The sequence below is a fragment of the Panulirus ornatus genome, chromosome 62 (genome assembly GCF_036320965.1).
Source record: "Panulirus ornatus isolate Po-2019 chromosome 62, ASM3632096v1, whole genome shotgun sequence".
Lineage (NCBI taxonomy): Eukaryota > Metazoa > Arthropoda > Malacostraca > Decapoda > Palinuridae > Panulirus > Panulirus ornatus.
The window spans coordinates 282873-300620 of record NC_092285.1 but is presented as its reverse complement, the minus strand read 5'-3'; the positions used below and the strand labels follow the sequence as shown (position 1 = coordinate 300620).

The following is a 17748-nucleotide window of genomic DNA, read 5'->3' as shown; positions in this document are numbered from 1 at the left end:
TCAAGTGCTACAGTTTGGTGTGTTTTTATCCCATTCTGTTTTTCTTTTTTTCTGAATACAAAATAAGAAGGTTAACTGCTCGCAGACTACTTACAAGAGTTAGGTAACCATTTGGAGTCGAGTCACACCTTGGTGCAGGAAGGTGCCTAAGTAGTCTTCTCTTTTTTTGTATGACCTGTTGTGTTTCTTTTCTCAGCATAGCTTTCAAATAATTGTCTCCATTACCAGAGGACTCTTGCACCCGGTGTATCAAGCTTCACTTGTAGCAAAGACCATAGTGTGTAGTATTGCTATCTGTGCAGATCACATTGAAGGTGATTAACCCTACTTGAAGTGTGTTTACCTTGGATTTTAGCACTTGTTCAGCTGGCACTCTTTTTGAACAATGGCTGCTACCTCATTTGTCATGTTAAGAAAATAGAACATTTTGTAAATAACACATTTTGTTATTAGAGCCCATCACTTGAAACAAGTGAAAGCAGAGTAGAGTTTCCTTTTTCATGAACTGACACACAGTTGATGCAAGACCTTTGATGTTGGACTAAATGTGCCTCACCAGTTAAGGATCTTCCTTTTCCTACAGATGAATAGGTAACTAGAATTTGCCCCAGGCTGTATGGAGGCTGACCCCTCATCACAGGCTTCTAAAATTTCTTCTGTTTGTGCTCCTCAGTTGAAATGAGGTCCATTCATTTCTTCCACCAAAGTTGAGAACTGAGAACTATCCATTGGACCCAGTACAGTCTAAGAATCATTGTAACTAGCTGAGATCCCACTTTACAGCTACAAGGCTCTTATTATGTTTGTTACTCTGTTCTTCTTCCAAGGAAAATTTCGGGGCTCCCTCCTTTGGGTCAAGAGCCCCTGCTGGATGCTTGAAGGACTTTGACTCAGATTTCATTAACAAGGAAGTGGTAGAAGAATGTTCTGGAGGCCAGTTTGTCTTGGAAACAGTTGAACCACCATTTTTCATCAGTTTTGATGGTTAGTCCATGCTCCCTTTAAATAGAGACCACCTGCCACCTGATGCTTCATAAAAGTTGGACATCATTTCAAGTGTTTGATGCTAATTTAGGCCTTATGGAAAACAGACAGCTAGTCTCTGTATTCTTTGAAGATATTTTAGAGGTCATCATTATTACTTTTGGGGAGAAATGAAGGCATTTCTTCAACCTTCTAGACTGCCATTTTCCCCTGAAGGATTTCCTGGCTAATCCTTTTACATTTTAAAGTCATGAGGACACTGATTTTCTCCAAATTTAAGAAAATAATCAAGGCTTTACCTTTCATTTTTAAAGCAATATTTATGAATAAGAATGCTTCATCTGTCTTGACTTTCTTCAAAGTGGTCATATAGAGAAAGGAAGCACGGAGTTGTCCATTTTTAGCCTGAACTGCATTTTCCAAGCCTTACAAAATCAAGAGAGATCTAAAGACATTTAACCAACCTGTTGTTTAATTCATCCTCCTTCCTTCATATCATTCTAGAGAGTTTTCTTAAGTCTGTGCAGATTTTTATGCCTATTATAAATCTTGTTCCTCATTGTTAGAACATTCATTTAAACTGGAGCTCATTTGGAAAGTCTTGAGGCTTATCTTAAAGTAGCTTTCCATTCCTTGCTGAGAAATTTTTTAGAATATCTGAAAGCTAAGGAATAGTGCAGACAGTAGGCTGTGTCTTATGGTGATAAAGGAAAGCAGTTAGAATTGATGCATTCCTTACCTTTCTGAAACTCCCATTTTCCCCACAAAGCAATTCGCAAGATTTTAAGAGTAAAATTTTTTGGAACTGTCAGTATGGAGAAAACTGTTGCAATTAACCCTTTTTCTTCAAAGTAAAGTTCCAAGAGGACATAGTGAGTTCAGGACTCCGTTACTCCTCATCTTAAAATGAATGGTTTTAGAGGACTTTATCATTCCTTCCATTCCATACTTTCCTGAAAAGGATGAGCCTTAGGGTATCTAAGTCCAAGTCAGCTAGAGGTGGAGGCATGCTTTCAAAGCTTCCTTTTTAAAGCCATTGAATCAAGTCTTCAGGCAGGTTCTCCTTTATACAGTTCCTTGCCAGTCAAGAGTTAACCCTACACCATCTAGGATTTTTACAGGTCCAACAATTAGGTATGTATAATGTTATAAAGGGGTCTTGGGTAGATTTGGAAATCTCATCTGCCTGTCAAAAATTTTTTTGGATTGCTCTCTGACTGCTGTGACAGGTATACACTATACAGATGATAGGCAAGGACATTAAGAACCTGCAAAAGGACCAGTTTTTATTAGCACTTACCAGTCCAGAAAATTAAGTCAACAGGAAAAGATTGATTTTCTTATTTGTCTTTTCTAGATACCTTCATATTGAAACACAGGTTCAAGATGACTGCAATACAGAACATCCACCAGACCTTACAGTAAAATAACTAAAAATTCAGCATGGACTCATAGGATGGTTACAGGCACATTTCAATACACCTCAGATTGAGGAAATTTTTGGCATTTAAAATTGGTACTCGGACCTAACAGTTAAAGGTGATGCCATTCTGTTTATACTTTGCCCACAAAGTTTCATATGATTAATTCTAGCCCTAATCCCAAAATTAATGTTGTAAATGATAGTTCTAGCTAATCTTGATGGCATTTCAATAATATAATATCAACTTCAAAGGAGAAATTTGGCTGACAAAAGCTCGGGTCTGAATACCTTTCTAAAAAATGGGTTTTATCTTCAGCCTAGACAAGTCCTGCTTAATTCTCAGCTAGAACTTTACATGACTAGGAGTGGATTAGACGACTTAGACTGTCACCAGTTGTTTCCCCAGGGACAAAGCTTAGAACTGCATAAAAGCTGCAATTACCTTAAGGTCCCAGATCATGCTGTTTCAACATCTACTCAAGCAACTTCAGAGTAAGTTTAATTTTGTAGCCCCTTGCAACAACATGACTAGTCTGCAGACCAAAATGGTTACCTTTTTGGTAAATGAATCCTTTCATTTAGGAAGAATCCTTAGTGTGGTAAACTTACAAAGATAATATCCAAAAAAGTATACCTTGGAGAACTTCTCTTTTGGTTTGGATAAATACATCAGTTCGAGAATGGAGCTTCCATTTTCGGAGGATCATATCAGTGTAGGCCCATAAACAGCTTAAACAGAGGTACAAGATTACTTTCTTTTCACCAAAATATGAGATGTTGGTTCCATGGTTTTTTACCGGTCAGAATTTCCTGAATCTGGGTTGTAGGATTTTATTTCTGAGGAACAATACTGTGACTGTCCACTGCCTGATGAACAAAGGCTCTTGCAAATTCCTCCCTCTCTTAGAATTTGGGGGAAAACCCTTTTCATGGTTATGGCCAAAGGTCTTTCTCCCCAGGCCTCTTATCTTCAAGGAGTACATAATGCCTGGAAAGGCACCCTATCAATACCAGATATTATGTCAACAGATATGTTTATATGGAGGGAAGCTTTTAACTGGATCCTTTCCATAGGAGTGACACCCCACATGGATCTCTGTCACCAGTAACATTATGTTACTGCTGACATTGGGGCAGTTGAAGCAGACACTCCATCCTTGGATTAGAATTATTGGAACCAAATTTATCTTTTTCCCCCAGTACATCTGGGAAAAATGTTTTCAAACTGGTTGTATTTTGGGGGGTCTAGTAATGCTGGTAGCCCTGAAATGGGACAAATTACCATGCCAGAGACTCCTTCAACTAAGTTATATTCCTCATTTGATACCTCAGGCTCTTATGGAGCACCCCAGCATTTTTGTAGGATTTCAACCTCAAAGTCGTAGATTCTGGAAACTATGATTGAGAATTTTGTCAAATCCGTGTTGAGGAAGAGGTTTGGAGAATATCCTGACAGGTGACCTTACACATAGCATTCATCCTTATACTCAAAGACAGTGCTAAGTGGCCTGGAAAGCCTTTTAGTGTTTACTTTAGGAATTTATTTCTTAGTTATGACAATAGCCATATGTTTGAAGCTGTAGGGAAAAGTTCTCTTATTATACATTCTAAGGAGACTGGTCATTTCACCATAGCACAAATGGAAGGTTTCAAAGCTTTTTTGGCACCATAGCTTCTTAGCTTCTTTTGAAAACTTTTCCTTATAACTTTATGCTTTCTGAGGAGAGTTAGTAAATAACATGATGTGTCCATACACTGGAACTTCTCTTTGATAACAATCTTTTTTGGGTTAAGTAAACCCAAATTCTATTTCTTTGAGCTAAGAATAAAATTGTTTGATTTAGAAATAGCCTTATTCTCATCAGGTCTTGGATGACTTCATCAAGATAGCATCATGCCCTATTAAATTTCTTGGAGGGCTTTTGGACATCACCAAAGATTATTAAGGGGACCATTTATTTGTGCATCTTGGAACATTGAAACCTGTATTGATGAGAAATGTCTTTAGGTGGATTAAGAAACTTGTTTTGTTGGCTCAACCTGAACCTTATGGTAGAGCACATAATGTGAGTAAGGTAGTCTCTATTCTTGCCTTCCTCAGAAACCTCTCATTTGAGGAAATCAAGAGAAAGTGCCTTTAGCACACATCTGCCACCTTCATCAGATGGTAGAGATGATACATGCACAGGTCCCAGTGTGCCTTTAAATCACCATTGAAGGAAGTTCTCTTTGTTATTGGCCCCAGTCATCAGAAAGTTTTTTCTTTTTTTTTTTTTTCAAAGCTGCCTCCTTCATGGGGACAGACTAAAAAGGAGAAAAATGGTAGGTTTTGAAAATTGAAAAACCATTTGTCCTTGCAACACTACCCCACATTCATTTTCTCATCATTTTTCTCCTGCCCTGAATTTCCCTTTCATGTTTTTGAAAACTTTTTTGTTTACTTGCATTGAGCTTTAAGGTAGCCAGGAGTAGGTGGATGATGTCATCTCTGTGACATTTTGATAGGGTGAGAGTAGGCCCAAAATTAGTGAGCTGCTTTTACCATAATAAAGGGTGAGGAAGACCAGCACTTCCTCTCTAGAAACAATAAACGTTGAAAGATCCTAACCCTGATCATCTTAGAGAGGATCATAAAGCATTTCTTATGCTTGCAGGACAAGACCTTGGAGACAAAAGGTTTTTTTCAAACTTCAAGACGTGCATTTCATCTCATTTTGCATGTTGTTATTCTTCTTTTTCCCTTCCATCTGTTGCAAATCATGTGTTTCCTCCTCACCACTTAGGTCACTCAACAGTCTGCAAATTTTCCATTGGGTCATATGTATAACTTACAGATTGACAGCCATACACCTATAATGCTGGTTGTAGGGTTACTGAGGAGAGCAGAATTTTTTCCTATACCCTTGTGGTGTAAGAGACCCTTATAGGTGAGGAATGATAAGTCAATTGAATATTCAAATAGGCAGGAAAAGTTTGAACATCATATGATGTGAACCACTTTTCTCCTGTAGTACTTGATGTTAAAGGTCTGGTCTTTGTACATCATAAACTTCTAACATTAATGATTTGATATGTATGTAATATGAAATTTTAAACGTATGAATCTTACCTCTACTTATCAGTATTTCACATTAGCAGTCTTTTCTTTGTGTACTAATATTATCTTACATTTACCCTTTCATTACAGCAGTCCTAATTTCCACTATACATTCTGTGTGCAGGAAATTTTCATATTCTATATTTTTTATTTATATTGATTTATTATACTTTGTTGCTGTCTCCCACATTAGCAAGGTAGTGCAAGGAAACAGACGAAAGAGTGGCCCAGCCCACCCACATACACGTGTATGTACAAACACGTCCACACACGCACATATACATACCTATACATTTCAACATATACATATATATACATACACAGACATATACATATATACACAAGTACATAATTCATACTTGTTGCCTTTATTCATTCCTGTCGCCCCCGCCACACATGAAATGACAACCCCCGCATGCACTCGAGGTAGCGCTAGGAAAAGACAACAAAGGCCACATTCATTCACACTCAGTCTCTAGCTGTCATGTATAATGCACCGAAACCACAGTTCCCTTTCCACATCCAGGTTCCACAAAACTTTCCATGGTTTACCCCAGACGCTTCACATGTCCTGGTTCAATCCATTGACAGCACGTCGACCCCGGTATGCCACATCTTTCCACTTCACTCTATTCCATACACGCCTTTCACCCTCCTGCATGTTCAGGCCCTGATTGCTCAAAATCTTTTTCATTCCATCCTTCCACCTCCAATTTGGTCTCCCACTTCTCCTCGTTCCCTCCACCTCTTACACATATATCCTCTTTGTCAATCTTTCCTCACTCATTCTTTCCATATGACCAAACCATTTCAAAACACCCTCTTCTGCTCTCTCAACCACACTCTTTTTATTACCACACATCTCTCTTACCCTTTCATTGCTTACTCGATCAAACCACCCCACACCACATATTGTCCTCAAACATCTCATTTCCATATGTTCAGAAAAATATCTATGTTAGTAGGATTGACTAGAGCAAAGCCTTCTTGATAAAATGGTATGGAATTTATTCTGTTGAAAACTTGCTTATGTAGCTTACATGCACTTTAAATTATGCTGCTTTTTTGCCAAGTACATGAGGTACACCAGGTTTATTATCATGTGTATTGAGAAGTGCGGTATCCTTTAAAGTGTTTCTGTATTGAACAAATATTCTTGCTAAGGATTTTCATCTCTAGTATCTATTATTTTGTAAGAGTTTTACAGTTTTGCAAATTATTTTAAAATGAAAGGGTGCAGAACTTATGTGGGCCTCTTTGACATTTTCACTGCACCTAACTAGTCCATAGAGAAAATTAGACTGTAGTATAGTGACAGTCTTTTGGAGGCAACCACAGACATAGGCAGGCACTTTCAGAATTTTTATCATACGTATCCCAGCCAGAGTGAGCAGATGATAGTTACTGTGACAAAGAGATTAGTTGTGGTTCAGGGGTGGAGGATCTCATCCCATATGATGCTGACATCATATGTTGAAGATCTGGACTTGGTAAGTTATCAGCTCTTGAATATAATAACCTTATCTTGGTATAAAGTAAACATTTCATGTAAAAGTCTTATCTTTATCTGTTGGCAGCCCTTGATACAAAGGGTCTCCTCTTTATTACCTTGAGTATTTGATACTGATGTTTATTCTATCATTGGCAGCTCTCTCTTCAGCACAAGAATATGATGTGTGCCTTCAAGCTTTCCTGACTGACAGCTGATAAGGAAATGATGTATAACAATTGTAACAGTATGAGGAGCCTTACAATAGCAACATGCAACAATTATAGTTATCTACAAAAAAAGAGAGAGAAAGAGAGAGCAAGAAGCATCAACTAAGATTATAATTATTACAGCAGCAGCAACAGGAGCAGCAGCTGAAGAACCTCAAAAGCAGTAAAAGTATTTAGCAGCAACAATGATAAGGGCAATAGGAATGCCAATGATAACAACAGTGAAGTGGCATTGACATGAATATGAAATATTTTTCAAAATATTCATCAAAAATATCAATGGCTGTATTTTTTTATGATAAGAACTGCTGTTAACGATTAGTAAAATCACTTCATAATTCTACCACACTAAAATGTAATTTGTAGTTAATATCTCAAAAATCATCTCGTTGCTTGGCAGAATTATATTATCTCGGTTAATGAGCATGTGTTATTCACAAGTCACCACCAGTGCCAAGCTGACTTTTTGTTACAAGTCCTGGGATCAACTCTTGACTAGCATATTATGTATGGAGTCTGAAATGTGAACAGTTAAACCTGTTTGTAAAAGATTATTCTAGGATTGTGTATTTTTAGAAAATGTTCCATTACTGGTGTTGAAATGTGCCTCACAGATATGAGTCATAATTGTCAGCTGTGCTAGAGAGCAGATATAAATAGCAGTATTGTGGTATAACAAAGCAAAAAGAGCTGGGAAATGCATGCATAGACATAACTGAATTTTTACTTGTACTAATGGGAGAATAAGTTGAGATTATAATGTGACCCAGGATAACTGTCAAATCTAGAAGGTTATGCTGGGTTGGAGAGTTAGCATTTCATTGGGTGGGTGTGAAGAGTTTGAAGAGCAGACTTTACCTCATGTGACACAGAAAAAGGTAGATGAGAGACCATATGTCACTATATTCTCTACCGTGCATGGGTTGTGAGCATTTCTTCTCTTTACAGTTTACCCTGGGTTACCTGGAGTAGGTTTTGTTGTGACTGGTGTATTATTCACTGATCTTGTTATGCATATACCACACACCATACCAACCAAGGTCATCGACTCCACTTCTGGTGTCTACTTCTTGAACATTGGAGGATTTCACAGGCTACAATATGGGCTGTAGTATTATTTTACAAGGCTGCAATGTGGAGAGCAGATAACTAGTTTGTTCACTGCAATGGAACATCTTTGAAGGATTCCATTATGGAAAGACTTAAGTTCATGCACATTGGTGAGAAATGTTCACAGTACCAGAAAAGCTTTAAACAACATTGTAACCTTGAAAGACATATGAAATGCCATAGAGGAGAGAAACAATCTGAATGTTCACAGTGCCAAAAGGCCTTCTCCCAGGGGAGTCATTTGGTGGAGCATATTGTTATTCATACAGAAGAGAAGCCACATGAATGTTCGCATTGCCAAAAGACCTTCTCTCAGAGGAGTGCTTTACTGCGACACATGACTATACATACTGGAGAGAAGCCATATATATGTTTATTGTGTCAAAAGACCTTTTCCCAGAGAGGTAATTTAGTGCAGCACATGACAGTTCATACAAGAGAAAAGCCATATGAATGTTCACAGCACCAAGAGACTTTTTCCCGGAAGAGTTACTTATTGCAGCACATGACTCATTCAGAAGAGAAACCCTATGAATGTTCCCGGTGCCAGAAGACTTTCTCCAGGAGGAGTCATTTAGTGCGCCATATGACTATTCATACAGGAGAGAAGCCACATGAATGTTCACAGTGCCAAAAGACCTTCTCCCAGAAGTGTTATTTAGTTCGACACATGGCTGTTCATACAGGAGAAAAACCATATGAATGTTCACAGTGCCAAGAGATCTTTTCCCGAAAGAGTTATTTATTGCAGCACATGACGACTCATACAGAAGAGAAACCCTATGCATGTTCCCGGTGCCAGAAGACTTTCTCCAGGAGGAGTCATTTAGTGCGCCATATGACTATTCATACAGGAGAGAAGCCACATGAATGTTTACAGTGCCAAAAGACCTTCTCCCAGAAGTGTTATTTAGTTCGACACATGGCTGTTCATAAAGGAGAAAAGCCATATGAATGTTCACAGTGCCAAGATACCTTTTCCCGGAGGAGTAATTTACTGCAGCACATGATTGTTCATACAGGAGAGAAACCATATGAATGTCCACAGTGCCAAAAAACCTTCTCACGGAGGAGTGATTTAGTGAGGCACATTAAGCTTCACAAAGGAGAAAAAGTATTCACTAGTGTCCACTTTGGTCAAGGCTTCCATTACAAGACTGATCAGACATGCCACACTTGCCATAGGAAACATCACTGTGACAAAATAATGTCCTGCCAGAAAGCAGCTGAGGGTCATTTAATGTCTCACTCAGCAGTAGAGCAATCTTGTAATCCTGAAGGAGTGAAACAGGAAGTTTATGATGGTACAGAACTTGTCAGTTGCAAGATAGGAAAATATTCAGAACTGGCCAGAAATGTCTCTGAGCTGTCAATTAAGGCTGAGATGGATGATATTGACATTGTTAAGGAAGAATTCTGAAGGTAATATTTCTTCCATAAGTTAGTGTGAAAATTGTCACCAACAGAATTCAAGAGTTCATTAAAATGATGACTTGTGCAACTGAAGATAAACATGATTATGTATCCCATGAAAAAATATATCTGTTGTAAGTTCACGCAGAACACTTAAGCTACATTTTTTTTCTAGTCACAATACAATCTTTATATAAATTTCTGTAACTGAAATGCTTCTAATAGCATTGTGATAATTATTATTTCATTTGCCTGTGTATTTACTTATATGATATTACTCTAAAGTAGGTTCTTAAACTTTTTGGCCTCACGCCCACTCTCAGAATAGTCCTGGATACCGCATCCCCCTCCACCCTTTCAAATTTTATGAAACAATAATCAGTAATTATACATCATTATTCATTACTTAATTGCTCAAGTGGGATTACTGCATTGGATCTTTAGTTTTATTTTATTATCTTTATGCACCTAGTTTTGAAGAAACTTATGACATTCACTGGAAATAGGGACTTCAATTGAATAAAACATTACTCTTATATTCATAGCAGTAATTAATAGAAACCAGAAAGAATTCATTACATTGAAACCAAAAATGTTCTTACTTTTGATACAGATTTTGGATGCATTAGTAGAAGAGTAATGATTTTTATGCATGTTCTGCTTATATATTTGATAATCCTAATTCAGTTAAATGAAAAGTCAATAGAAAACAAAAATGTAAGTATGATAAGACAAAACTTTCAAACACTTTTGTCACTGCTACTGTTTAAATCATATGTTGACTTTGGTGGCTAGGTAGTACTCATCAGTGAGATGGGTGGTGCTGACTCTTCTGACCAACTAGTGTTGGTCTGATCTGGTTGCTAAGGGCACATTGGAGATCATTGTTGACATCTAGCTTGTCTCTTTGCTTTGTTTTTATGTTAACCACTGCTGAAAAACCTACTTCACATAGGTAAGCAGATGAAAATGGGACAGTGACTTTATGACTGATTTCATGACATGCATATTTTCTGGTAAACTGAGAGAATATTTTTTTTCTTTTATTATACTTTGTCACTGTCTCCCGCGATAGTGAGGTAGCGCAAGGAAACAGACGAAAGAATGGCCCAACCCACCCACATACACATGTATATATATATACATGCACATATACATACCTATACATTTCAACATGTACATATACATTTCAGCGTATATTCATTTCAGCGTATACATACACAGACATATACATATATATATATATATATACACATGTACATATTCATACTTGCTGCCTTCATCCATTTCTGTCACCATCCCACCACACATGAAATGGCACCCCCCTCCCCCCACGCGTGCATGAGGTGGTCCTATGAAAAGACAACAAAGGCCATATTCGTTCACACTCAGTCTCTAGCTGTCATGTGTAATGCACCGAAACCACAGCTCCCTTTCCACATCCAGGCCCCACAAAACTTTCCATGGTTTATCCCAGATGCTTCACATGGCACGGTTCAGTTGTTGACAGCATGTCGACCCCGGTATACCATATTGTTCCAATTCACTCTACTCCTTGCACGCCTCTCACCCTCCTGTATGTTCAGGCCCCGATCGCTCAAAATCTTTTTCACTCCATCCTTCCACCTCCAATTTGTTCTCCCACTTCTCCTTGTTCCCTCAACCTCTAACACATATATCCTCTTTGTCAATCTTTCTTCACTCATTCTCTCCATGTGACCAAACCATTTCAGTACACCTTCTGCTCTCTCAAACACACTTATTATCCTCATACATCTCATTTCCAACACGTCCACCTCCTCTGCACAACCCTATCTATAGCCCAAGCCTCATAACCATATAACATTGTCGGTACCACTATTCTTCAAACATACCCATTTTCACTCTCCAAGATAATGGTCTTGCCTTCCACACATTCTTCATTGTTCCCAGAACCTTCGCCCCCTCCCCCAACGTGTGACTCACTTCCGCTTCCATGGTTCCTTCCGCTGCTAAATCCACTCCCAGATATCTAAAATACTTCACTTCCTCCAGTTTTTCTCCATTCAAACTTACCTCCCAGTTGACTTATCCCTCAACTCTACTGAACCTAATAACCTTGCTCATATTCATATTTACTCCAAGCTTTCTTCTTTCACACACTTTACCAATCTCTGTCACCAGCTCCTGCAGTTTCTCATCTGAATCAGCCACCAGCACTGTATCATCAGCGAACAACTGACTCATTTGCCAAGCCCTCTCATCCACAACAGACAGCATACTTGCCCCTCTCTCCAAAACTCTTGCAATCACCTTCCTAACAACCCCATCCATAAACAAATTAAACAACCGTGAAGACATCAGGCACCCCTGCTGCAAACCGACATTCACTGGGAACCAATCACTTTCCTCTCTTCCTACTCGCACACATGCCTTACATCCTCGATAAAAAATTTTCACTGCTTCTTAATACCTTCCACAGAGCGTTTCTATCATATGCCTTTTCCAGATCCATAAATGGTACTATATACAAATCCATTTGTTTTTCTAAGTATTTCTCACATATATTCTTGTAAGCAAACACCTGACCCACACATCCTCTACCACTTATGAAACCACAGTGCTCTTCTCCAATCTGATGCTCTGTACATACCTTCATTCTCTCAATCAATACCCTCCCATATAATTTCCCAGGAATACTCAACAAACTTATATCTCTTTAATTTGAACACTCACCTTTATCCCCTTTGCGTTTGTACAATGGCACTATGCATGCATTCTGCCAATCCTCAAGCTCCTCACCATGAACCATACATACATTGTATATCCTCACCAACCAGTCAACGACACAGTCACCCCTTTTTTGATAAATTCCACAGCAATACCATCCAAACCTGCCGCCTTGCCAGCTTTCATCTTCTGCAAAGCTTTCACTGAGAGATACTATACCCAAAACTTCTCTAGACCAAGGCAAGTAAAGTTATCCTTTGCCACAGAATTAAATTTCAGTAAGAAATTCTTCTTGCATAGCTTCTGGAACATCCTCATCTTCCACAGAAAAGGGGCTCTTGACAAGGTTAAATTCAAAACTGCTGTTGCTAATGTTAGAAAAATAATGAAATTCGTTATCCCAACCAAACTTTTATCTCTGACTGCTCACTTTCCCCTTTGAATTTTCTATCTGCCTCCTTCCCCCCCCCAAATCTTTAAGAACCACTGCTGTAAAGCCGTAGATGAAAGCTCCAGATTTATTTAGTGTAGGGTATTTGAATGAGTTATTGACAAAAATATAAAGTTTTTTATTGTTGCAAATACAAGTTGAGTTTTTATTGATGGAAAATTATCAGCTCTACTCACCTTTGTTTACCTCACATTTTTGCGAAATTTAGAATGATAATTGTGTATCTGGTTTTATTTTGGCATACCATTGTTGTGAGTATATATGTTTTGTTAGTTCTGTTATCACTAGATGGTCCATAATGTAAACATAGAATTATTGCTTTCCTACAAATTTCTCAAAATCAAATATAGCAAATTCTCCTTTCATAACTAGTATGTATGTAATCCAAATGACATGAAGTTATGACGCATGGAGCAAAGAACAAGAGGAAAATGTATCGGTTTTTTTTTTTGTCCATTCAAAGGTATTTTTGTCATGCCCAGTTGGTATTACTAGTCTGTTGTTCAATTCATTAGACAATTAATGTCTTTTCAGTGTTACATGCATATCTGCACTGTTGTCTCTGTTTAAGGTTTTTACAAGTAATTTTTTTCAGGGCCACATTTACATAGTTTTATTAACTGTTAGTCCTGTATATCTGTCTATCTGTTTATCTATATCCCTGATGTCTGTATCCTCCGGGAACTTCCATCAAGGGGGTGGCCACAGCAAAAGAGGTTTCATTTATCCCTCTCTTTACTTGACTCCTTTGCATACACCATTTGATGCATTCTTCTGTTATTTCTATCCCTCCAGTACTCTTCCACTCTGTTTCCCCATATCACATGTGGTCTTCTTTGACATCAAACCCTTTTATCATACACTCTTCTTTAACATCCCTCCCCCTCCCAAGTCTTGCTTTCTATATTTTTACTAGCCCAAACCACTTCAAAGTATATTTCACCCAGTTTATCAATCCACTATGCATTCCCTGTCATACCAGATCTCTCATACACCCCCTTTTTACTTTCTTCATGCCATGTGCTTCTCTCAAATATCTCGTTTCCAGTTACTTCTCTATGTTAATATTTGATATAGTTGATATTTGTTATAGTTCTAGCCTTCCCCATGGCCACATTTTTTTTTTTTATATTAACCAACATGGCATGGCCAAAGCTTTGTCCCAATTGAGGGCATCTTAGGTGAAAGAAAAAGTCAAAAGAAAAGAAAGTGGAAATTAATCAGGGCTCTGTTGGTGTTTATACCTAACTCTTAACGAAAGGAGGTACTATAACAGCCAATCCTCAGTTGCCAGATTTCACACAAAATTGTGGGAAACAACAGCCACATGCATGTCATGGGTCCAAACCTTGGGAGAGGGGTCACATGCAATGGCCAAAATAATATCTATGGCATATGGAAAGGGAAGGTTGAAGAGAAGTGAATAAAAGAGAGTTAATGAGACAGAAAGCCTTTCATTCCATTCTAGTTAATCAAGAGGGGAAGGATGAGCAATCCCAGATGTATGAGCAGTATTACATACTTAAGGTGAAAAAAACCTCTTTAGATATGAGATAGCTGTTCATGAGAAAAATGATTGTCACCAATACAACACAACCAGCTTTAGGGCAAAAGAGTTTGTAATGTTGATTTTGTGGGGTTTCCAAGATAGATTGGAGGATATTGTCATGCCTAACACATTTGTTATCACAGGGTTGAATTGTGGAGTTTTGAAGTTGAACAGAGAAAAACATGATTTTTAGAAACATTTATAGGTAGAAACTGCATTTTAGCACCACTGAATTTTTCAGGGTTCCTGCTTCCTCCACTTCGCATCCTTCATATCAACACTTCACACACATAGGTGTGAGCCCTTTTGATACACCCAAGGTGAAGGCTGTATATACACCTAGCACTCAGTCAGATGTAAATGTATGCGATTATTAACTTGTGACACTATTTTTTTTTTTTTCAACATGCTTTTGTTCATATATGATAGTCTTTTTTTTCTTTTAAACTATCCGCCATTTCCCACATTAGCGAGGTAGCATTAAGAACAGAGGACTGGGCCTTTGTGGAATATCCTCACCTGGCCCCCCTCTGTTCCTTCTTTTGGAAAATTAAAAAAAAAGAGAAAAAAAAAACGAGAGGGGAGGATTTCCAGCCTCCCGCTCCCTCCCCTTTTAGTCGCCTTCTACGACACGCAGGGAATACGTGGGAAGTATTCTTCATCCCCTATCCCCAGGGATAATATGTGATAATATATGATAGTGCGAAAGAGAGACTTTTGGATGTTAATGTGCTGAGAGGTGCAACTGGAGGGATGTCTGATCATTATCTTGTGGAGGCTAAGGTGAAGATTTGTATGGGTTTTCAGAAAAGAAGAGTGAATGTTGGGGTGAAGAGGGTGGTGAGAGTAAGTGAGCTTGGGAAGGAGACCTGTGTGAGGAAGTACCAGGAGAGACTGAGTACAGAATGGAAAAAGGTGAGAACAATGGAAGTAAGGGGAGTGGGGGAGGAATGGGATGTATTTAGGGAATCAGTGATGGATTGCGCAAAAGATGCTTGTGGCATGAGAAGAGTGGGAGGTGGGTTGATTAGAAAGGGTAGTGAGTGGTGGGATGAAGAAGTAAGAGTATTAGTGAAAGAGAAGAGAAAGGCATTTGGACGATTTTTGCAGGGAAAAAATGCAATTGAGTGGGAGATGTATAAAAGAAAGAGACAGGAGGTCAAGAGAAAGGTGCAAGAGGTGAAAAAAAGGGCAAATGAGAGTTGGGGTGAGAGAGTATCATTAAATTTTAGGGAGAATAAAAAGATGTTCTGGAAGGAGGTAAATAAAGTGCGTAAGACAAGGGAGCAAATGGGAACTTCAGTGAAGGGCGCAAATGGGGAGGTGATAACAAGTAGTGGTGATGTGAGGAGATGGAGTGAGTATTTTGAAGGTTTGTTGAATGTGTTTGATGATAGAGTGGCAGATATAGTGTCTTTTGGTCGAGGTGGTGTGCAAAGTGAGAGGGCTAGGGAAAATGATTTGGTAAACAGAGAAGAGGTAGTGAAAGCTTTGCGGAAGATGAAAGCCGGCAAGGCAGCAGGTTTGGATGGTATTGCAGTGGAATTTATTAAAAAAGGGGGTGACTGTATTGTTGACTGGTTGGTAAGGTTATTTAATGTATGTATGACTCATGGTGAGGTGCCTGAGGATTGGCGGAATGCGTGCATAGTGCCATTGTACAAAGGCAAAGGGGATAAGAGTGAGTGCTCAAATTACAGAGGTATAAGTTTGTTGAGTATTCCTGGTAAATTATATGGGAGGGTATTGATTGAGAGGGTGAAGGCATGTACAGAGCATCAGATTGGGGAAGAGCAGTGTGGTTTCAGAAGTGGTAGAGGATGTGTGGATCAGGTGTTTGCTTTGAAGAATGTATGTAAGAAATACTTAGAAAAGCAAATGGATTTGTATGTAGCATTTATGGATCTGGAGAAGGCATATGATAGAGTTGATAGAGATGCTCTGTGGAAGGTATTAAGAATATATGGTGTGGGAGGCAAGTTGTTAGAAGCAGTGAAAAGTTTTTATCGAGGATGTAAGGCATGTGTACGTGTAGGAAGAGAGGAAAGTGATTGGTTCTCAGTGAATGTAGGTTTGCAGCAGGGGTGTGTGATGTCTCCATGGTTGTTTAATTTGTTTATGGATGGGGTTGTTAGGGAGGTAAATGCAAGAGTTTTGGAAAGAGGGGCAAGTATGAAGTCTGTTGGGGATGAGAGAGCTTGGGAAGTGAGTCAGTTGTTGTTCGCTGATGATACAGCGCTGGTGGCTGATTCATGTGAGAAACTGCAGAAGCTGGTGACTGAGTTTGGTAAAGTGTGTGGAAGAAGAAAGTTAAGAGTAAATGTGAATAAGAGCAAGGTTATTAGGTACAGTAGGGTTGAGGGTCAAGTCAATTGGGAGGTGAGTTTGAATGGAGAAAAACTGGAGGAAGTGAAGTGTTTTAGATATCTGGGAGTGGATCTGGCAGCGGATGGAACCATGGAAGCGGAAGTGGATCATAGGGTGGGGGAGGGGGCGAAAATTCTGGGGGCCTTGAAGAATGTGTGGAAGTCGAGAACATTATCTCGGAAAGCAAAAATGGGTATGTTTGAAGGAATAGTGGTTCCAACAATGTTGTATGGTTGCGAGGCGTGGGCTATGGATAGAGTTGTGCGCAGGAGGATGGATGTGCTGGAAATGAGATGTTTGAGGACAATGTGTGGTGTGAGGTGGTTTGACCGAGTGAGTAACGTAAGGGTAAGAGAGATCTTTTTCTTTTCTTTCAAACTATTCGCCATTTCCCGCGTTAGCGAGGTAGCGTTTAGAACAGAGAACTGGGCCTTTGAGGGAATATCCTCACCTGGCCCCCTTCTCTGTTCCTTCTTTTGGAAAATTAAAAAAAAAAATAATGAGAGGGGAGGATTTCCAGCCCCCCGCTCCCTCCCGCTCCCTCCCCTTTTAGTCGCCTTTTACGACACGCAAGGAACACGTGGGAAGTATTCTTTCTCCCCTATCCCCAGGGGATAGAGAGATGTGTGGAAATAAAAAGAGCGTGGTTGAGAGAGCAGAAGAGGGTGTTTTGAAGTGGTTTGGGCACATGGAGAGAATGAGTGAGGAAAGATTGACCAAGAGGATATATGTGTCGGAGGTGGAGGGAACGAGGAGAAGAGGGAGACCAAATTGGAGGTGGAAAGATGGAGTAAAAAAGATTTTGTGTGATCGGGGCCTGAACATGCAGGAGGGTGAAAGGAGGGCAAGGAATAGAGTGAATTGGAGCGATGTGGTATACCGGGGTTATCGTGCTGTCAGTGGATTGAATCAAGGCATGTGAAGCG

The 17748-nt window shown here is 39.1% G+C and overlaps 1 long non-coding RNA gene across 2 annotated transcripts in view; it reads left to right on the top strand.

The window, feature by feature from the left end:
* LOC139745791 (uncharacterized) overlaps positions 1-14355 on the top strand; it is a 36098-nt gene extending 21743 nt beyond the window's left edge. For both annotated transcript variants that reach the window (XR_011711959.1, XR_011711960.1), the window contains exon 2: positions 7153-14355. This is a non-coding gene — a long non-coding RNA (uncharacterized lncRNA). The remainder of the gene's footprint in view (positions 1-7152) is intronic.
* Positions 14356-17748: the final 3393 nt, after the last annotated feature.